A 15,019-nucleotide genomic window follows, 5' to 3' on the forward strand; every position below is an offset into this window, starting at 1 on the left:
GACACCAATTAGGCAAACTAACACCAAGCCAAATTTCAATTTAAAAAAAATAGATTGTCTTTCTGCACTCAAGCCTCTTAGCACAAGAGGGTTGCAAATCTTTTTGGCTGCATCTTTTTGTATTTTCCATTAGGTTTCTAGTCCAGACCTTTCTACAGAAGCCAAGTGCTATGGCTGCTACAGAACACTAAGGCTAGGACACCAAACTGCTGTTGTAAATGTGAGGTCCAGGGAAGCAACGTGATAGGCTGCCCAGACTTCCTGCCTTTCTCTGTTGCTCTGAAATATATTCAGGAGCAGGGAAGGGTCTGGAAGGCACTGGGGTCCATGGTCCTTAAGGGCTGCCCTCCAAGGAGGTCTCAAGTGGACTCTGAATTTACAGCCACGGTGCACCTGGTGTAGGGGTGCCCTAACAGATCAAGATCAGCTGTATGCTGATGATAAAATCCAAAGGTAGAGAGAAACCAGTTGTGGTGAAATAAAAAAATTTATTTTAGTGAGGTTGACACTGGGAGGACAGCAGACTAGTGTCTCAAAGACCCTCTCCAAAGTGCTGAAAACACTTCTAGGTTTTATATGAGAAGAATGGGAGACAAAGGTCAGTTACTGCAGATGAGCAGTAACAGGTCAATCATTATCTTGGGGCCTATCACACAGGGCTTTGGGGTTTAAGGCAATCGTTACTACCTGGTGTAGTTTCCGTTCCCATCAGGGGATGCTTAGCCTGCAGGGTCTTTTGCCTTAGTTGAGATAAGCTGGAAAGGGAACTTAGTCACTCAGAAAGATTGAAGTCAAAATGAAGGGAGTTGAAATCCTCTTTCAAATTTATTAGATCATTTGTGACCTTGACTTTTAGATCACAGAAGCCAAATTGCAGCATCACCCAGTGAAATGCTACAGGCTTTACTGACACACAAATAAAAAGTCATAGGACCTCTTATTGTGCGGAGAACATACCATCTTAATGCAAACTCAAAGACCAGGGAAGTGATTTGAAACCCCTGGGCTTGAGAACTGCTGACCCCAGAACAGGTAAATCTATAGAGACAGAAAGAAGATTGGTGGTTGCCAGAAACTAGGGAAGGGCCATGGGGAGGACTTCTTAATGGGCAGTCCTTTGGACTTCTTTTGGAGGTGTTAGAAATACCTGGAAGTAGATGGCGGCGATGGTTGTACAATATTGTGAATGTGCCACATGCCATTGAATTGTATACTTTAAAGCAGCTAACACGGTGACTTCCATGTTATATGGATTTTACCACAATAAAAAAGAAAACGGCTATGTGCACAATGTTTCAGTAACCCGGTTAAGATAGGAAGAGGCATAGGTATTGCCTTTGCTGTAGGAATTGGCTGAGGGTGTCTCAGGTCCAGCACAATTCAACAAAAGAAGGAGGGAATCAGGCTCCGTGGATCTAGAATGTGTCAGCATCTACATCAGATAATACAGTTTGAAAACAACATCAGTAAATGAGGGGCAGCCTCACCCTAGTTCTCAAGCATTGGGAATGAGAAACAGCAGGGTTTACCTGGGAGGCTCCGTTGTTAAGCATCTAACTCTGGGTTTCAGCTCAGGTCATGATCTCAGGTGGTGAAATTGAGCTCCATATCCAGCTCTGCACTGAGTGTGCAGCCTGCTGGCCTCTCTCCCCTGCCCCACTCATAATCTTTCTCTCAAATAAACAAATAAGACATTTAAAAAAAAAAAAGTAAAGAAATTTGAGACAACATACATGAATCAACAATGGCCAGACTATATATAAAAATAGTACTCTGGCCCACAACCTGCAGCAAGTAATTAGTCCAGAAGGCCAACTCTTTACCTATAATAAACCACCCAGGAAGCCACCCTGGACGGGAAGCCAAGTAATAATACCTGCAACAATTAGCTGCAAATACCCAGCACTTGATCAGTAACTGACAGTCTTTCTCATTTTTGTGGTTGCTTCCAACTTAAGATCAACTAGAGAAAGTCAAAATGCATCCCTAACCAATTCCACAGGACACTCGGCTTCTGGTTAGGCACCTCCAGATTCCCATGCCATCAGCCCCCAATCAAGGCACACCTGGAGTGTTTCCTTTTTTTTTTTTTTTTTTCCTTAAACTAGAAAGCCCTCCCCACTTCTGCCCACCTTTGGGTGTCTGCAAAAACCAAGTGATAGTCACTGACACTTGCTATACCGAGAGCCCAGAATCAGTAGTCTCTGTCTCCCTCATTTCACTGGTCCTCTTATCCACTGAAACTTGGACCTCAAAAGGGAAATAAATATGAGAGTAAGGAAACTCACCTCAGACAAACCTAAGTGATTTTGAAAGATCCCCTTCCTCCTTGGTAAAGGCTTGTTTTAGCAACCTATTGTCCCCATAGCCTGATGGCAAAACATTGTCTGTGGTCACCTGGTCTGTCAAAAGGAAAGACAAATGAGAAATGAAATGTACCGGGACTTTCCAGAGTGCTGCCCCAAGGAACCGCCAGAACGCCCTGACCCCAACACCCAATCATGCCTGAATCAAATTGATCAATTAGACTCCTGTAACCATGCATATCTGTTTCTATAGGACCGCTTCCCGCCAGAACAAACCGTTACAGTGCCTGACAATGCTTGATTTAGGTTAACCAATCAGATCCCAGTAACCAAGCATCTGCTTCTGTAAACTCGCTTCCCGCCACCCCAACCTTGCCCTATATAATCTGCTCCCCAACTTAGCCCGGCGCGCTCAGCCCACAAAGGCTGATGCGTCCGCAGGTGCCTGTGTAACCAATAAACCTCTTGCAACTTGCATCCAGTGGAGGCTTGGTGTCCACTTCTTGGGTGCGGATCGAGGGTCTTTCAATTTAAGACTGCCTCTCTGGCAAATTCCTCAGCTTTGCAAGACAGGAGCAATGTCTCAAATGTCCCTTTGACTCTCAGAGAACATGGATTTATGCAGTGGGATTTTTCTCCTTCATGGGGTCAGCTGAGTGCCATTCTTAAGCTCACTGCGGAAGATTTCTCCCAGTTGAGTCTGACTTCAAAGACTGTGGCAGGACAGACTACATCATCTGTGTGGCCCACTGCAAAACAAAATTCAGGCCCTTTGTTTAAAAATCATTAAGAATGTAAAGGGAGAAATAACCGAGCTTGAAGACATATTTGTGTCTCTACGTTCCTAACAAGCTGGGTTTTGCATGCCCCAGACAATGGACTCTGAGTACCTGTTGTAGATTGCCTGGGATCCAGTGGGGCTGGAACGAGATGCCCCTCTCACTCACATCACTCCATCTCTGCTCTGGTCTTTGCAACCCTAAGTCCATAATTTTATTTGAATTAACTGCATAGGGAAAATGCTATGTACCAAATGTTTATGTCTTCCCAAAATTCATATGTTGGAATCCTAATCCCCAAGGCCATGACATTTGGAAATGGGACCAGTGGGAGGTGGTTAGGTCATGGGAGACCAGCCCTCATGAAAGAGATCAGTATCCCTGATCATAAAAGAGAGCCCCTGCCACCTGAACTCCCTGCCCCTCCCATCATGTGGGGACACAGCAAGTCAGTCTGCAACCAGGGAGAGGATTCTTTCCAGAACCTGGCCATGTTCGCATGCTCATCTCAGAATTCCAGCTTCCAGAACTCTGAGACATAAGTGCCTGTTGTTTAGAAACTACCCAGCCTTGATGTTCTGGTAGAGCAGCCTGCACAGGCTAAGACAGGATGGGAACTGGTTCATTTTATAAGGCAAGGTTTTGATCAAGCCCAGTGATAAGGTATGTGTGTCCCAGGGACTCCTGGGGCTCTTTTAGAGTGAAGACATCAGAGCCCTGGGATTGAACCAACTCAGTTTGAAGACCCTGAAGGAAGCCTTGAAAAGCAGGTCAGGAGGCAGCTGCCAACAGGAGCCTAGGCCCAGCTCTGGCAGGATCAAGACCCCTTCACAAAGATGGAACAGAATAAGAAATTAAGAACCATGCCTTTTCACTGTAATGCCTTTGGACTTTGAACTCATAAGGGAAAAAGAACTTGATTTTGAACTTTGTAACTGAATTTGCAAGGTGATTTAACTGGTGATTCATGCTCCCTGGGAATTTGCTAACTTAACAGTCAACTGGCAGACATGGTTATGCTTCTGCCATTTTTTTATTGGAATCTTTTTCAGCGTATATTATTGGAAAGTCACTGTTGCTATTTTATCACATTTCTAGAAATTCTGATATCATGATCTGGGACAGTAAATCCAATCAAGACTAAATAACAAGTCCTAAATACAGAATACCAATACATTTAATTACTTTAACTGCTAGGGTTTTTAGAGTTGTCAAGGAGTAAAAAGGCCTAAGAGGAGAAACAATGAGCAACGGTTGGGGATCAACTTCGCTGAAGACAGGAGCACTGCCCTGTGAAGCTGCTGCTGGTGTTCCCAAATGGGGACAGAGGAGTCTGGCTCAGTCAGTGGCACATGCAACTCTTAATCTCGGGGTCATGAGTTCAAGCTCCACGTTGGGCATAAAGCTTACTTAAAGTAATAATAATAATCATAACAACAACAATAACAATAATAAAAATAGAGGATGGATTATAGTTTCTTCTAAATATATTATAGCAATGTCCTCAGCCTCTGCCCCAGGCCAGAGACAGCAGCATCTCCTGAGAACTTGCTAGAAATGCAGACCCAGGTCCCATGGGATACCCATGCAATCAGATGCTGGGGGTGGGGGGTTATGCTCCCAACAGGTAGCGTGTCATCAGCCCTCTGCCCAACACTGATACAGCTCAAGTTTGAAAACTACTGTGTTGGAGAACTAAAATGTAGGGAACATTATTAGGACAGGAACGCTCATATTTCTTTTTTTTTTTTAAGATTTTATTTATTATTTATTTATTGGACAGAGTAGGCAGGGAGGCAGGCAGAGAGAGAGGAGGAAGCAGGCTCCCTGCTGAGCAGAGAGCCCAATGTGGGGGGCCGATCCCAGGATTCTGGGATCATGACCTGAGCTGAAGGCAGAGGCTTAACCCACTGAGCCACCCAGGCGCCCCAACGCTCTCATTTCTGATGTTTCCCTCCAAAACCAGAGTGACACACTTCTGATTTGCTTGGGACTGTCCCAGTTTTAGGACTCAAAATTCTCGCTCCTGAGGAGCCCCTTCTTCCTACGCACAATGTGGGTAACACTCCAGACTTCCCTCTATGGTCTCACTCCTTTCCTGTGATTTCCCTCACTGGCAGCTTGAAGAGAAAGACAGGTCAGATGCAGCCTAATGGCTCCCTCCTGCCTTCTTTGAGGGGTGAGCTGCCCCTCTCCTCTCTCTCTCCCTCCTTCTGGAGGTTCAAGCCAGGTCCCACACAAGGGGGCCTATAAAGGTCACAGGGCGGGCAGGCAGATGGGAATCTTCTTGTTCATGCACACTCTCCAACACTGACTTTATCTGTAAGAATGTCATGTTCTGGTCTCAACTGCTGACCATCTAAGGAACATAGATGTGTTTATTGGGTCCCACCTAATTCTGGCAAACCTCAGAAAAATCTCAACAAACACTGAGTGATTTTTTTTTTAATGTAGAAGCACAAAATCTTTTTTTTTTTTTTTTTTAACGTAGAAGTGCAAAATCAAGTGGTGCCTGGGTGGCTCAGTGGGTTAACCCTCTGCCTTCAAGGAAAGATCTCAGGTCATGATCCCAGCGTCCTGGGATAGAGGCCCACATTAGGCTCCCCGGGAGCCAGTTTCTCCCTCTGCCTCTCTTTCTCTCTCTCTGTGTCTCTCATGAAAATCATAAGAAAGAAAGAAAGAAAGAAAGAAAGAAAGAAAGAAAGAAAGAAAGAAAGAAAGAAAGAAAGAAAGAAAGAAAAGGGAAGTGCAAAATCAAGAACTACAGTTTAGATGAGAGTGACAATAACGTGAGAGAGAGTGTTTGGAGTAAAATGTCTTAAGCTCTTGCCGAAGTTGGTCTACACTGTCTTGTAATTTAATTGTCCTGCTGGGGGTGCAGGATAATACCATATCCCAGTGGGTTATGGGGTTTTTGTGAAGAAGTGAATATGCCCACTGTTGACATCCTAATACATTACACAGCCATAAAAAGCGATGACATTGTGTATTTGAGATAGCATGGATGGACCTAGAGGGAGTTCTGCTCAGTGAGATAAGTCAGAGTGAGAAAGACAAATCCTGTATGATTCCACTCATATGTGGAATCTAAAAACCAATTGAATAAACAAACAAAAGGCAGAATCAGACCTAAAAATACAGAGAGCAAAGTGATGGTAGCCAGAGGGAAGGGGAGGGGTGTGAGGAAGAGCAGAATGGGTGAAGAGGAGTGGGAGACACAGGCTTCCAGTTATGGAATTACTAAGTCACGGGGATAAAATGCACAACAGGGAGCATCCAGTCAATGGTGTGGTAATAACCTTGTATGGTGACGGATAGTAGCTATTCGTCCAGTGAGCATAGCATAATGTATATAGCTGTTGACTTACTAAGTTTTACACCTGAAACTAATGCAACGTTGTGTGTCAGGTGTATGCAAATTTTAAAAAATTGTTTAAAAAATCCTAATAAGTCAACCGTAAATCAGAAAATAATGATTTAAAAATATGCTTTAGACTAAGGAGGAAGAGTAGGGGATGGAAGGAGAAAGAAGGGAGGAAAGAGGGATGGTGCTATAGATGGAAGTTTCTGTCCCCGCCCCCAAATTCATGTGTTGAAATCTAACCTCCAATATGATCATATTTGAGGATGGGGCCTTGGGAGGTGATCAGATCATGAAGACAGAGCCCTTATGAGTGAGATGAGAGACCCTGGAGAGCTCCCTGTCCCTTCCTCCATGTGAGGACGCAGTGAGAAGACAGCCATCTGTGAACAGGAAAAAGCCCTCATCAGGCACCATGTTGGCACCTTGATCTGGACTTCCGCCTCAGAACTGTGAGGAAACACTCATCTGTTGTACGTAAGCCACAGCTGAATGACCAAAGTGGATAGCAGGATGGGTAGATGGAGAAAGAGATGAATTAATCAGTCTTACCTTCTCAGCTTTTTGAAAGCGTAATCTCAGTACCAGTATTATAATTTACACTCCCTGGTATTCTTCTAAAATGCAACACACTGCTTTACTGCTGTAACCTCTCCATAAATGTGTGATTGAATTAATTAAAGAAAGAGAACACTTTCTCCTTGCTCAGAAACTATTACTTGTTCATCTAATCAGAAACTTTGCTCCAAAATGAGTATCATTTTTGGAGCTACTGCTTCTACTTTTTTTGGTATTTTCAGCTCTTTCTTCACACTTCTGTTCTGCCTGCAGGGTAATTCTCAAGGGTCTCATGGCTTTGTTATTCCAAACAAAGCTCCAATCAAGGTCACCATAAATCAGCATGTTCTCTTTCAGCTGAGAAGATACAAAAGATTCTTTTCACTTCCTAAAGAAAATCAAGTCAAGGAATCCTCATACTGTGTAAAAATTCAAATGTTTCCTACAGACCTACTACATAAAAAATACTGTGCAAGTCTGTGTGTGAAATAGGATGAAAAAAATTGTCATCCCTACAATCCAGAGATTTTTTAAAACCCAGTACATGATGTAATGTTGGAAGTTCTGAAAGAGATGAGCAGGGATGCCTGGGTGGCTCAGTCGGTTAAGTGTCTGCATTTGACTCGGGTCATGATCCCAGGGTCCTGGGATCGAGTCCACACTAGGGTCCTTGCTCAGCGGGAGTCTGCGTCTCCCTCTGCCCTCTGCTCTCTCTGTTGTTCTTTCTCTCTCTCAAATAAATAAAATCTTTAAAGGAAAAAAAGAGATGAGCAAACTGCTATTACTAAAGAAAATAGTAACAGGCATGGAGACGTGTTTAACTACGTGGGAACCTCCTGTTGGAGTCTCCTCAAGTACTTGGGATAGAGAACTGCATGGAAGATTGACAGTGGGGTGCTCAGGTCAGCTCAGTGCTCTCCGGATTTAATGCTGGAATGACTCCCTATCTGTATTCACAGGCGAGGGAAGCCCGGGACAGGGAGGCACCACGAGCAACCAGAAAGTCAACCTGGCAATGACCTGATTTGTTTGCTTTTTAATAAGCATAACTCTGTCAGCTGAGCCTCAGCACAAAGAAGAAGGAAATCAAGGCAGTTGAGGGACAGAGAAAAATCTAAAGCCTTTAGTCCATAATTTGAAATGGGATCCAAAAGTTTCTAGGCTGGAGAAGTCAGCCCAAGCAAAGGGATAGGATGTGGGAAAATTGGAATTTTCTCTAGAAACAGCAGTAGCTTAGAATGACAGGAGCACGCTGTGTGGGTGCGTGGGGAGCAAGAAAGACCAGCCAAAAGAAACAACAAAAAAACCTAATGGAAACCTGGAGATGAAACACTGCGAGGAATGAATTTTGAAAAGGCCTGGCAGAGAAGCATCAGGCGGAATTGAAACTTTTAAGGATCAAGTTAATCATCTTTTAAAATTTCATATTATTTTAAATATGTATGCATGTTATATGTTTAGGCTCACGGCTATGGCAAATAAATACTCTAAAAAAATGAATGCCCGAAGGCCCAAACAAAGCAAAGAGTTACAAAAAAGCTCTGAGTGTCATTAACGCATCCCAAGAGGCAGGAAAATAATGGTGTTGGAGAACAGCATTGCCGTATACAGCCCATCCAGAAAGCAATATTTATCCTTTTTATCTTTTTGTTTACTTATTTAACAGCAGCATTCAAAGTAAGGGCCTTGAGGTAAAAACACAACATTAAAAATCTTCACCAAGATACAATCAGCTCCAAAACCTGCGAGTGATACTGTCAAATTGGGACTTAGTATTTCCAGAAATTCTAGAGACCCCAGGAGAAATAGGAGATATCGAGTCAGATTGGGCAGAGCATGGCGTCACCTCCGAAGCATGGAAGAGACACGCTTCCTTCTTACTCAACCTCCAAAGTGACTGAGATGCCTTCCTTGGCTTTGGGGTTTATGGGTAGCTTTGGTGGATGAATGCAATGGAGCAGGTTACACTCCTGGGGATCACTGCCAGGCTTGAGCAAACATGGAGGAGAGGCCGTGGGGAGCAGGAGGGGTACCCGTCACACACCGTCAGACCTGGAAAGTGGGTGAAGACCTCTGAGCTTCTGGAAAGAGACAGGAATTGGACCTTCATCTTGCCAACCTCCCTCCACACTCGGTGGTAGAGAAAAGTTCCTGACTGAGTGTCTGAATCTGCTTGGGCTCTGCTGTAACAAAATACCACAGACCGGTGGCTTAAAGAACAGATATTCGTGTCTCATGGCTCCGAGGCTGGGGGTCTGAGGTGAAGATGCTGGCAGATCCCATGTCTAGTGAGACCTTGCTTCTGGGTTAGTGGGTGTGTGTGTCCTCACGTGGCCGAGTAGAGAGAGGTTTCTAGTCCCCTCCTCTACTTGTAAGGGCACAAATCCCATCCCGGGGGCCCCCTCATGACCTCCTCTAAACCTAACCTCCTCCCACCACCATTGCATGGGGGATTATTAGGGTATCAACATGGGAATTTTGGGGGACACAAGCATGTGCTCTACAACGCAGAGGTACAAGCTCCTTAGAAGAAGGGGGAGGTAACCAGGAAATGGTTTAGTCTATCTAGTCTAATCTTAGTCTAGTGTCAGCATGGCAGTTACAAACCCAAGTATGTAGGACAGCTCTGCCTCAGAGCAATCCTGGGCTTTCCGGTTTTTGGGGGGGCGGGGGTTGTGGTTTTCTTTTTTTTTTTTAAGTTTTTCATTTTAATTTCAGTACAGTTAACAGTGTTATATCAGTTTCAGGTGTACAATATAGTGATTCAACAGTTCTGTACATTACTCAGGGCTCATCGCAGTAAGTCTACTCTTTAATCCCCATCACCTGTTTAACCCACCCTGCCGCCCATCCCCACTCTGACTCTTAACTAGAGAGAACCATTTGTTCTCTCTAGTTAAGAGTCAGCTTCTTGGAGTCTCTGGGTGGTTCAGTTCGTTCAGCATTTGCCTCTTGATTTCGGCTTAGGTCATGACCTCAGGGTCATAAGATCGAGCCCCATGTCTAGCTCTATGCTGAGCATGGAGCCTGCTTATTGTACTCTCTCTCCCTCTCCCTCTGCCCCTCCCCCACCCCCTCAAATAAGAGTCTGCTCCTTGGTTTGTCTCTCTCTTTTTCTTTCCTTTAGAACAATCCTGTTGTATCTGTACCATCTTGGATTCTAGTGGGTAGAAAGCAGAGAAGCCCACAAAGGACATTTGGGCTCACTCCCCAAATGTAGGGGAACAATACAACATGAAGTTTTCAATCAGGAAATGGCTTTTGAAACCCACAAACATGAAACTAGAAATCATCAGAGTTAGAGTTAAAAGTATTAGCTCCTTTTTTTTTTTTTTCACGATTTATTTATCTGAAAGAGAGAGAGAGTACAATCAGGGGGAGGGGCAATGGAAGAGGGAAAGAGAGACTCTCAAGCAGACTCTGAGGCAAGCATGGAGCCCAACACGGGGTGTGATTTCACAACCCTGAGATCATGACCTGAGCCAAAACCAATGGCTCAATGGACTAAGCCATCCAGGCACCCCAAGGGTTCTAGCTTCTTGAATAATTTATCAGATTAGTGATAACGCTGTTTCTCTACTCTTTTCACATGTTGACGTAGTACATTTCAAGTGGATCAAAGCTTTTCGGGGGCATTGAGACTCACAGAGTAAACTATCATGCATATTTTGCCATTCAGGGAAGCTATGTTTTACATTTATGATAATTAATGGGTCATAATCATTTAACATATACACCCTATTCTAAAATAGTCTGATTCTTCCAAAAAATCTCATGTGTATCTTTAGTCATGGGTGTCCTTTACAGGTGACAGCCCAGAGCGGGGACTAGGAACAGCCTCCGTCCCCTGCCTCTGGCACAAGAGGTGGGAAGGTAGAGGTCCCAGGGCCCCTCACTGGCACAGCCTGCCCCTTTCCTTCCATCTGTAACATCAGCCCTGTCTCAGAGTCTGTCAGAGGGAACTGAAGAAACCCAGCTTAGCAACACAGTGATTCAGGTTTCTCTTGGTTTCAGCAGCCTGAGGATAAATTCAACCTATTTAGATTACATTCCTACCATAGTCTTTGGCCATAGCAAGGCCCAAGCAGGGAAAATTCCTGCGTTGGGCGTTATCCATATCCCTGAAGTATTTCCCCATCTCCCCTACAGTCCCTCTCTGCTAGAACCCCCCTGTCTCCCTCATCAAGTGACAGCAATGGACCCCTGACCATCCCCTCCATCCCCATGGAGCCCCCGTTGCCCCTGATATCGGAGGACCAAGTCTAGGACTCAGCACCATGATCCTCCCGGGAGCACTCCAGCTGCCATCTCCGGCTCAAACCAGAGTCTCTGTCCCTGAGCCATCTTCTCTCTAGATCCCAGAGCCCTGGGGCTCCGGAAGGAAGGCTTGACAATCTGGCTGGAGAAATGGGAGCGGTGACCAAGCTCTTTACTCTTCATCCCTGCTTCTTTCATCAGCATCCCTCCAGCCAGTAGGTCCTAGTAGTTCTCTGACCTTGTCCTGCCTCTTCCCGCTGATGGCCTATGGTAGTCACAGTGGGTAATATTGTGCCAATAACTGCCAGCCTTCACAGTTAGGCGTGCACATGCCTAAGCACTTTCCATCCTCACCAAATGCTCAGAAATCTTCCTCTCCAGCTGAGAAGACAGAGGCACAGAGAAGCTAAGTCACACATCTGGAAGGGGCCAAGCAGGGACCAGAACTTGGGGATTCAGCCTCACCCCACATGGCTTCCCCAATCCCTGTCCTGCCAACCAGTGGGAAACCCAAAGCACCCTGTCCCCTGGGTGTGCAAGTTGATGCTATAGGGTCCCAAACCCTGCAGTAAGTAAGGACGATCCTATCCACAGGAGAGATCTAAAGAGCTCCTTGGCCGGCATGGTGTGCCTACAAGCACACATCACTCTCTGACTGTGCTGCCTTTCTCTGTGGGGGTCCCCATGAGGATGTACAGGTCACTGCTACCTGTCCTCCCCTCCCCATGCCTAAAGGAGACAGGAGAAATGCTCATTCATCCATTGACCTTTGAAGCATTGCTAACTCCTTCACACCTTCAGACATATGTTCCTCTACCATTCCGTCCCTACTATGGGCTCCTGTGGTCACTAAGAACAGCAAAAAACCAGTAGGAGGTAGGGCGTCCCATCACCCAGGAAAGGGTCCTGCTCCTGAGGAGACTGGTCTTAGGGCACTGGGTCACAAGACTGCTGTGTTGTCACTTGATACCCAGGGACCAGTTTCTCTGCCTCTGCTTTGGGCTCCTTGGAAGAGTCTCCCAGAGCCATCCCTGTTTCCTGCTGTGCACGTGCTGGCAGGCTGACCCTGAATGGACCCACAGTGGGGATGGAGGCTGTGTCTCCTGCTCATGTCTGTTCCTGGTGGACTCCCCGGTCCCACCTGTGCCCCAGTGTGTGCTTGGATCGCCTCTTCCTTCAGCTTCCCTCCATCCTGCAGCATCCTGGCCAGATAGAGACCCACAAGGACAGCAAGTGCCAGGCTATGCTCAAAGGGTGGCCCTCTTCCTCCCTTTGCACAAACTCGTACCTCAGCGCAGGGCCTGGACCAGCCGTCCCCCAAGTCTCCCTGCTGTTAGCCGAGTTCTTTCCCCAGACACCTCTGTCCTTATGTAGATTTCTGGTGGTTCTGTCCTACCAGAGGGAAAGAGTGGATCACATTTTGGTTCAAGCTGGGGCTGCCCCCCACCCAAGTCTTCCAATACCATCCATAGGTAAGCAGCATAATCCATGGTGTGCAAAGGGCTTCTGGGGCCGGTTGGGAATATTCTGGAGTTAGACGGTAGTGAAGGTTGCACCACATTGTGAAATAGGAGTCACTTAATTACACACTTACTGTTAAGCAGTGAAAATGGTGAATTCCATATTTTATCTCACTAAAAACAAAGACAATTGGGCTGAGTCATTAAGAAGGAACACTGATTGACCTCAATTCCTCCCAAGGCTGCCAAGAGTGAGTCACAGTCAAAAGGAAATCGACCGTACCCTCAGACCAGGCTAACTCAAGATCGTGTAAAGTCAAAATAAGGTACACTTTCTTCAAAAACGGACACTGATTTCGGAAAAGTCAAGGCCTTCATCCATAATGATCCTGGCCATGTGGTGTTTGTTTGTGAGAAAAGCAGCTGGTTAACACCCAGAGATGTAAGGTCTAGAGAAGCAATAAAGCCTTCTGTTTGGGCCGCATTGTGTTATCGAATTCTCAAAGGCCCTGGAAACACATTCTGCCCCCATCCCACCCCCTGCAGGGCCATCTGTTGGTGTACATGTTCCAGACGGGAAATAGAAATGCCAGCCTTGGGGAGAAGTACATTCACTGTGATTTTGGTAGAAAGGAGGACAGATGGGTGAGCTAACTCCCTGTAGGGAATTACTGAGAGGTTAAGAGGAAAGCCCCGTGAGCTCACTTGGCAAAGGAAAGATATCTCATAGACACAAAGGACCACTTCTTCTAGACCCAAAACTTTACCCCAAATATAAGCAAATGGCTCATGGGGATGTGATTGGAGACCTTAAGGTCAACCCAAAGGAGCAAGCTCAAAAGGGCTGAGTCCAGACATTAGTGCCTCTCTCGATCTGAAAAAGTTTGAGGTTTGCAAAAGGTGCAAAAGGTGTCATTTGGGTGGCAGTCATGCATCAGAGCTCAGCTCTAAGAGAGGGTCATGAGGGTGAACCTGTGCCACACCACCTGTGCTTTCTGGTTTTATGACTGCACCGAGAGGGAAAGGAGAGCTAGAGGGGCTCTGCTGAAAGCTGACCCAGAGCACGCAGCTGGAAAGAGCTGGCCCAGGCCTGGGCAGGTGCAAATCCCTCTTGCCTTTCTTTGGTCCCATTCTCCAGATCATGAGCTCGGGTTTTTCACTCATCTTTTCTGGCTCCCATGCCGCCTAAATGTACATCCAGGTGTGGGTTCAGTGAAATGTATGAATTTTTATCACACTGTTGTCAACAAGGGTTGACATTTGGGACACAGGTCAGGAAGGTTTCCGATGGACAGAAATTCCAAGGAAGGGAAGGCACATGCACTCTCTCTAGCCTTCTAGGCCTTCACCAAGCAACAGTGAGGGCTTCTTGTCCCTGGCAGAACTCTGGCCAATCCTCAAGAAGCTAAGGATTTAGGGGATAGGAACTGAAATCTGTCCTCTGCGGAAACTTAGCTTTTCCCAGATCATTTCCATCTGTGGTCTAATTGCTTTCTTTGTGTGAATGTGTTAACATTTTCCATTCATAATTTCCATTCACACAAAGATCAAATACACTTTTGCTCTTTACATGTATTTAATTAATCTCTGCTAGCAAATTTCACTAATGTTTGTCTTGATTGTTTTGCTTTGATTCTAGAGGCAAACCCTGTGCTTTGACTTGCTTCTCTTCCTTCGTTTCTTGAAATAATGTTCAGTGTCTGCTCACCCCCTTTGAAATTCTCAAATGTGGACACTGAGTTTGGACGCCTGATGCAATATTTTGAAAGGACAGATGAACTTGAATCTAATTGCCTTCATCTACTTAGTCTATAACAGCATTACCATTAAGTCATTTTCCTTCTGCATTTTTTTTTGAGGTAAAGATTAAATGTCACTTGAAGACACACAAACTTGGGATGGCAAATAATATTATCCACTTAAAAATAATGTTTGTAATTCTTTTCAAAACTCCTATTATCACACTATCATTTAATTACCCATGAAATTGAGTGGACAGTTGATGTCATTACTTTGAATACAAAACAACAGAAGTCATAGGGAAGGAAATTTCCCACCTCAAAGTCATATGATTTTATAATGGCAGTGCTATAAATTCCATACTTTTCTGGCTTTTGTCTTCCAGCTTACACTTATTTCACCTGATGCCCAGAGAACCAGAATTGCAAACGGTCCTCAAATCTGTATGTTCACCATGCATTATTCACCACAGATGACTACTAGTCATTAGATTTGCTACTAGTTTTCAAATACATGTAAATGTTATGTTTAGTGAAATTAAAATGCATTTTAAAATAC

This window comes from Mustela erminea, chromosome 7, assembly GCF_009829155.1.
Source record: "Mustela erminea isolate mMusErm1 chromosome 7, mMusErm1.Pri, whole genome shotgun sequence".
NCBI lineage: Eukaryota > Metazoa > Chordata > Mammalia > Carnivora > Mustelidae > Mustela > Mustela erminea.